We start from the raw sequence: 7,074 nt of genomic DNA, 5'->3' as shown, positions 1-7,074 counted from the left end.
AAACTAAAGCCGATCCTGGGTGCCTAGGGTGCCTGTCATCCAATCCGCACTGAATTTCATTTCTAGCACATAGCCAAAAAATCGCCCCATTGACTTACATTGGAGTGCAGAAAAGGTCATTTTTTCTCGGTCCCTTTAAGAGGTAGGAGTTAAACAAGCTTAGGTCTGCGGTGCCCAGGGGGGACCCATCCAGCCCGCACTGAGTTTCATTCCTACCACCTTAGGAAAAAAAGTCATTATTTTGAGGCTTAGAAGTCATTTCTGCAATTCCCATAGAAAATCAACGGCGTCTCTAATTCAATTGTGTGGAGCGCATATCAGGTGGGTTTTCTCTGCCGGCTTAAGAGATACACGTGAAACTAAAGCCGATCCTGGGTGCCTAGGGTGCCTGTCATCCAATCCGCACTGAATTTCATTTCTAGCACATAGCCAAAAAATCGCCCCATTGACTTACATTGGAGTGCAGAAAAGGTCATTTTTTCTCGGTCCCTTTAAGAGGTAGGAGTTAAACAAGCTTAGGTCTGCGGTGCCCAGGGGGGACCCCATCCAGCCCGCACTGAGTTTCATTCCTACCACCTTAGGAAAAAAGTCATTATTTTGAGGCTTAGAAGTCATTTCTGCAATTCCCATAGAAAATCAACGGCGTCTCTAATTCAATTGTGTGGAGCGCATATCAGGTGGGTTTTCTCTGCCGGCTTAAGAGATACACGTGAAACTAAAGCCGATCCTGGGTGCCTAGGGTGCCTGTCATCCAATCCGCACTGAATTTCATTTCTAGCACATAGCCAAAAAATCGCCCCATTGACTTACATTGGAGTGCAGAAAAGGTCATTTTTTCTCGGTCCCTTTAAGAGGTAGGAGTTAAACAAGCTTAGGTCTGCGGTGCCCAGGGGGGGACCCCATCCAGCCCGCACTGAGTTTCATTCCTACCACCTTAGGAAAAAAAGTCATTATTTTGAGGCTTAGAAGTCATTTCTGCAATTCCCATAGAAAATCAACGGCGTCTCTAATTCAATTGTGTGGAGCGCATATCAGGTGGGTTTTCTCTGCCGGCTTAAGAGATACACGTGAAACTAAAGCCGATCCTGGGTGCCTAGGGTGCCTGTCATCCAATCCGCACTGAATTTCATTTCTAGCACATAGCCAAAAAATCGCCCCATTGACTTACATTGGAGTGCAGAAAAGGTCATTTTTTCTCGGTCCCTTTAAGAGGTAGGAGTTAAACAAGCTTAGGTCTGCGGTGCCCAGGGGGGACCCCATCCAGCCACACTGAGTTTCATTCCTACCACCTTAGGAAAAAAAGTCATTATTTTGAGGCTTAGAAGTCATTTCTGCAATTCCCATAGAAAATCAATGGCGTCTCTATTCAATTGTGTGGAGAGCATATCAGGTGGATTTTCTCTGCCGGCTTAAGAGATACACGTGAAACTAAAGCCGATCCTGGGTGCCTAGGGTGCCTGTCATCCAATCCGCACTGAATTTCATTTCTAGCACATAGCCAAAAAATCGCCCCATTGACTTACATTGGAGTGCAGAAAAGGTCATTTTTTCTCGGTCCCTTTAAGAGGTAGGAGTTAAACAAGCTTAGGTCTGCGGTGCCCAGGGGGACCCCATCCAGCCCGCACTGAGTTTCATTCCTACCACCTTAGGAAAAAAAGTCATTATTTTGAGGCTTAGAAGTCATTTCTGCAATTCCCATAGAAAATCAACGGCGTCTCTAATTCAATTGTGTGGAGCGCATATCAGGTGGGTTTTCTCTGCCGGCTTAAGAGATACACGTGAAACTAAAGCCGATCCTGGGTGCCTAGGGTGCCTGTCATCCAATCCGCACTGAATTTCATTTCTAGCACATAGCCAAAAAATCGCCCCATTGACTTACATTGGAGTGCAGAAAAGGTCATTTTTTCTCGGTCCCTTTAAGAGGTAGGAGTTAAACAAGCTTAGGTCTGCGGTGCCCAGGGGGGACCCCATCCAGCCCACACTGAGTTTCATTCCTACCACCTTAGGAAAAAAAGTCATTATTTTGAGGCTTAGAAGTCATTTCTGCAATTCCCATAGAAAATCAATGGCGTCTCTATTCAATTGTGTGGAGCGCATATCAGGTGGATTTTCTCTGCCGGCTTAAGAGATACACGTGAAACTAAAGCCGATCCTGGGTGCCTAGGGTGCCTGTCATCCAATCCGCACTGAATTTCATTTCTAGCACATAGCCAAAAAATCGCCCCATTGACTTACATTGGAGTGCAGAAAAGGTCATTTTTTCTCGGTCCCTTTAAGAGGTAGGAGTTAAACAAGCTTAGGTCTGCGGTGCCCAGGGGGGACCCCATCCAGCCCGCACTGAGTTTCATTCCTACCACCTTAGGAAAAAAAAGTCATTATTTTGAGGCTTAGAAGTCATTTCTGCAATTCCCATAGAAAATCAACTGGCGTCTCTATTCAATTGTGTGGAGCGCATATCAGGTGGGATTTTCTCTGCCGGCTTAAGAGATACACGTGAAACTAAAGCCGATCCTGGGTGCCTAGGGTGCCTGTCATCCAATCCGCACTGAATTTCATTTCTAGCACATAGCCAAAAAATCGCCCCATTGACTTACATTGGAGTGCAGAAAAGGTCATTTTTTCTCGGTCCCTTTAAGAGGTAGGAGTTAAACAAGCTTAGGTCTGCGGTGCCCAGGGGGGACCCCATCCAGCCCACACTGAGTTTCATTCCTACCACCTTAGGAAAAAAAGTCATTATTTTGAGGCTTAGAAGTCATTTCTGCAATTCCCATAGAAAATCAATGGCGTCTCTATTCAATTGTGTGGAGCGCATATCAGGTGGATTTTCTCTGCCGGCTTAAGAGATACACGTGAAACTAAAGCCGATCCTGGGTGCCTAGGGTGCCTGTCATCCAATCCGCACTGAATTTCATTTCTAGCACATAGCCAAAAAATCGCCCCATTGACTTACATTGGAGTGCAGAAAAGGTCATTTTTTCTCGGTCCCTTTAAGAGGTAGGAGTTAAACAAGCTTAGGTCTGCGGTGCCCAGGGGGGACCCCATCCAGCCCGCACTGAGTTTCATTCCTACCACCTTAGGAAAAAAAGTCATTATTTTGAGGCTTAGAAGTCATTTCTGCAATTCCCATAGAAAATCAATGGCGTCTCTAATTCAATTGTGTGGAGCGCATATCAGGTGGATTTTCTCTGCCGGCTTAAGAGATACACGTGAAACTAAAGCCGATCCTGGGTGCCTAGGGTGCCTGTCATCCAATCCGCACTGAATTTCATTTCTAGCACATAGCCAAAAAATCGCCCCATTGACTTACATTGGAGTGCAGAAAAGGTCATTTTTTCTCGGTCCCTTTAAGAGGTAGGAGTTAAACAAGCTTAGGTCTGCGGTGCCCAGGGGGGACCCCATCCAGCCCACACTGAGTTTCATTCCTACCACCTTAGGAAAAAAAGTCATTATTTTGAGGCTTAGAAGTCATTTCTGCAATTCCCATAGAAAATCAATGGCGTCTCTATTCAATTGTGTGGAGCGCATATCAGGTGGATTTTCTCTGCCGGCTTAAGAGATACACGTGAAACTAAAGCCGATCCTGGGTGCCTAGGGTGCCTGTCATCCAATCCGCACTGAATTTCATTTCTAGCACATAGCCAAAAAATCGCCCCATTGACTTACATTGGAGTGCAGAAAAGGTCATTTTTTCTCGGTCCCTTTAAGAGGTAGGAGTTAAACAAGCTTAGGTCTGCGGTGCCCAGGGGGGACCCCATCCAGCCCGCACTGAGTTTCATTCCTACCACCTTAGGAAAAAAAGTCATTATTTTGAGGCTTAGAAGTCATTTCTGCAATTCCCATAGAAAATCAATGGCGTCTCTATTCAATTGTGTGGAGCGCATATCAGGTGGATTTTCTCTGCCGGCTTAAGAGATACACGTGAAACTAAAGCCGATCCTGGGTGCCTAGGGTGCCTGTCATCCAATCCGCACTGAATTTCATTTCTAGCACATAGCCAAAAAATCGCCCCATTGACTTACATTGGAGTGCAGAAAAGGTCATTTTTTCTCGGTCCCTTTAAGAGGTAGGAGTTAAACAAGCTTAGGTCTGCGGTGCCCAGGGGGGACCCCATCCAGCCCGCACTGAGTTTCATTCCTACCACCTTAGGAAAAAAAGTCATTATTTTGAGGCTTAGAAGTCATTTCTGCAATTCCCATAGAAAATCAACGGCGTCTCTAATTCAATTGTGTGGAGCGCATATCAGGTGGGTTTTCTCTGCCGGCTTAAGAGATACACGTGAAACTAAAGCCGATCCTGGGTGCCTAGGGTGCCTGTCATCCAATCCGCACTGAATTTCATTTCTAGCACATAGCCAAAAAATCGCCCCATTGACTTACATTGGAGTGCAGAAAAGGTCATTTTTTCTCGGTCCCTTTAAGAGGTAGGAGTTAAACAAGCTTAGGTCTGCGGTGCCCAGGGGGGACCCCATCCAGCCCGCACTGAGTTTCATTCCTACCACCTTAGGAAAAAAAGTCATTATTTTGAGGCTTAGAAGTCATTTCTGCAATTCCCATAGAAAATCAACGGCGTCTCTAATTCAATTGTGTGGAGCGCATATCAGGTGGATTTTCTCTGCCGGCTTAAGAGATACACGTGAAACTAAAGCCGATCCTGGGTGCCTAGGGTGCCTGTCATCCAATCCGCACTGAATTTCATTTCTAGCACATAGCCAAAAAATCGCCCCATTGACTTACATTGGAGTGCAGAAAAGGTCATTTTTTCTCGGTCCCTTTAAGAGGTAGGAGTTAAACAAGCTTAGGTCTGCGGTGCCCAGGGGGGACCCCATCCAGCCCGCACTGAGTTTCATTCCTACCACCTTAGGAAAAAAAGTCATTATTTTGAGGCTTAGAAGTCATTTCTGCAATTCCCATAGAAAATCAACGGCGTCTCTAATTCAATTGTGTGGAGCGCATATCAGGTGGGTTTTCTCTGCCGGCTTAAGAGATACACGTGAAACTAAAGCCGATCCTGGGTGCCTAGGGTGCCTGTCATCCAATCCGCACTGAATTTCATTTCTAGCACATAGCCAAAAAATCGCCCCATTGACTTACATTGGAGTGCAGAAAAGGTCATTTTTTCTCGGTCCCTTTAAGAGGTAGGAGTTAAACAAGCTTAGGTCTGCGGTGCCCAGGGGGGACCCCATCCAGCCCGCACTGAGTTTCATTCCTACCACCTTAGGAAAAAAAGTCATTATTTTGAGGCTTAGAAGTCATTTCTGCAATTCCCATAGAAAATCAACGGCGTCTCTATTCAATTGTGTGGAGCGCATATCAGGTGGGTTTTCTCTGCCGGCTTAAGAGATACACGTGAAACTAAAGCCGATCCTGGGTGCCTAGGGTGCCTGTCATCCAATCCGCACTGAATTTCATTTCTAGCACATAGCCAAAAAATCGCCCCATTGACTTACATTGGAGTGCAGAAAAGGTCATTTTTTCTCGGTCCCTTTAAGAGGTAGGAGTTAAACAAGCTTAGGTCTGCGGTGCCCAGGGGGGACCCCATCCAGCCCGCACTGAGTTTCATTCCTACCACCTTAGGAAAAAAAGTCATTATTTTGAGGCTTAGAAGTCATTTCTGCAATTCCCATAGAAAATCAACGGCGTCTCTAATTCAATTGTGTGGAGCGCATATCAGGTGGGTTTTCTCTGCCGGCTTAAGAGATACACGTGAAACTAAAGCCGATCCTGGGTGCCTAGGGTGCCTGTCATCCAATCCGCACTGAATTTCATTTCTAGCACATAGCCAAAAAATCGCCCCATTGACTTACATTGGAGTGCAGAAAAGGTCATTTTTTCTCGGTCCCTTTAAGAGGTAGGAGTTAAACAAGCTTAGGTCTGCGGTGCCCAGGGGGGACCCCATCCAGCCCGCACTGAGTTTCATTCCTACCACCTTAGGAAAAAAAGTCATTATTTTGAGGCTTAGAAGTCATTTCTGCAATTCCCATAGAAAATCAACGGCGTCTCTATTCAATTGTGTGGAGCGCATATCAGGTGGGTTTTCTCTGCCGGCTTAAGAGATACACGTGAAACTAAAGCCGATCCTGGGTGCCTAGGGTGCCTGTCATCCAATCCGCACTGAATTTCATTTCTAGCACATAGCCAAAAAATCGCCCCATTGACTTACATTGGAGTGCAGAAAAGGTCATTTTTTCTCGGTCCCTTTAAGAGGTAGGAGTTAAACAAGCTTAGGTCTGCGGTGCCCAGGGGGGACCCCATCCAGCCCGCACTGAGTTTCATTCCTACCACCTTAGGAAAAAAAGTCATTATTTTGAGGCTTAGAAGTCATTTCTGCAATTCCCATAGAAAATCAACGGCGTCTCTAATTCAATTGTGTGGAGCGCATATCAGGTGGGTTTTCTCTGCCGGCTTAAGAGATACACGTGAAACTAAAGCCGATCCTGGGTGCCTAGGGTGCCTGTCATCCAATCCGCACTGAATTTCATTTCTAGCACATAGCCAAAAAATCGCCCCATTGACTTACATTGGAGTGCAGAAAAGGTCATTTTTTCTCGGTCCCTTTAAGAGGTAGGAGTTAAACAAGCTTAGGTCTGCGGTGCCCAGGGGGGACCCCATCCAGCCCGCACTGAGTTTCATTCCTACCACCTTAGGAAAAAAAGTCATTATTTTGAGGCTTAGAAGTCATTTCTGCAATTCCCATAGAAAATCAACGGCGTCTCTAATTCAATTGTGTGGAGCGCATATCAGGTGGGTTTTCTCTGCCGGCTTAAGAGATACACGTGAAACTAAAGCCGATCCTGGGTGCCTAGGGTGCCTGTCATCCAATCCGCACTGAATTTCATTTCTAGCACATAGCCAAAAAATCGCCCCATTGACTTACATTGGAGTGCAGAAAAGGTCATTTTTTCTCGGTCCCTTTAAGAGGTAGGAGTTAAACAAGCTTAGGTCTGCGGTGCCCAGGGGGGACCCCATCCAGCCCGCACTGAGTTTCATTCCTACCACCTTAGGAAAAAAAGTCATTATTTTGAGGCTTAGAAGTCATTTCTGCAATTCCCATAGAAAATCAACGGCGTCTCTAATT

Source organism: Dendropsophus ebraccatus, unplaced genomic scaffold, assembly GCF_027789765.1.
Source record: "Dendropsophus ebraccatus isolate aDenEbr1 unplaced genomic scaffold, aDenEbr1.pat pat_scaffold_83_ctg1, whole genome shotgun sequence".
Classification (NCBI taxonomy): domain Eukaryota; kingdom Metazoa; phylum Chordata; class Amphibia; order Anura; family Hylidae; genus Dendropsophus; species Dendropsophus ebraccatus.
Note: the sequence above shows the minus strand (reverse complement) of the source record.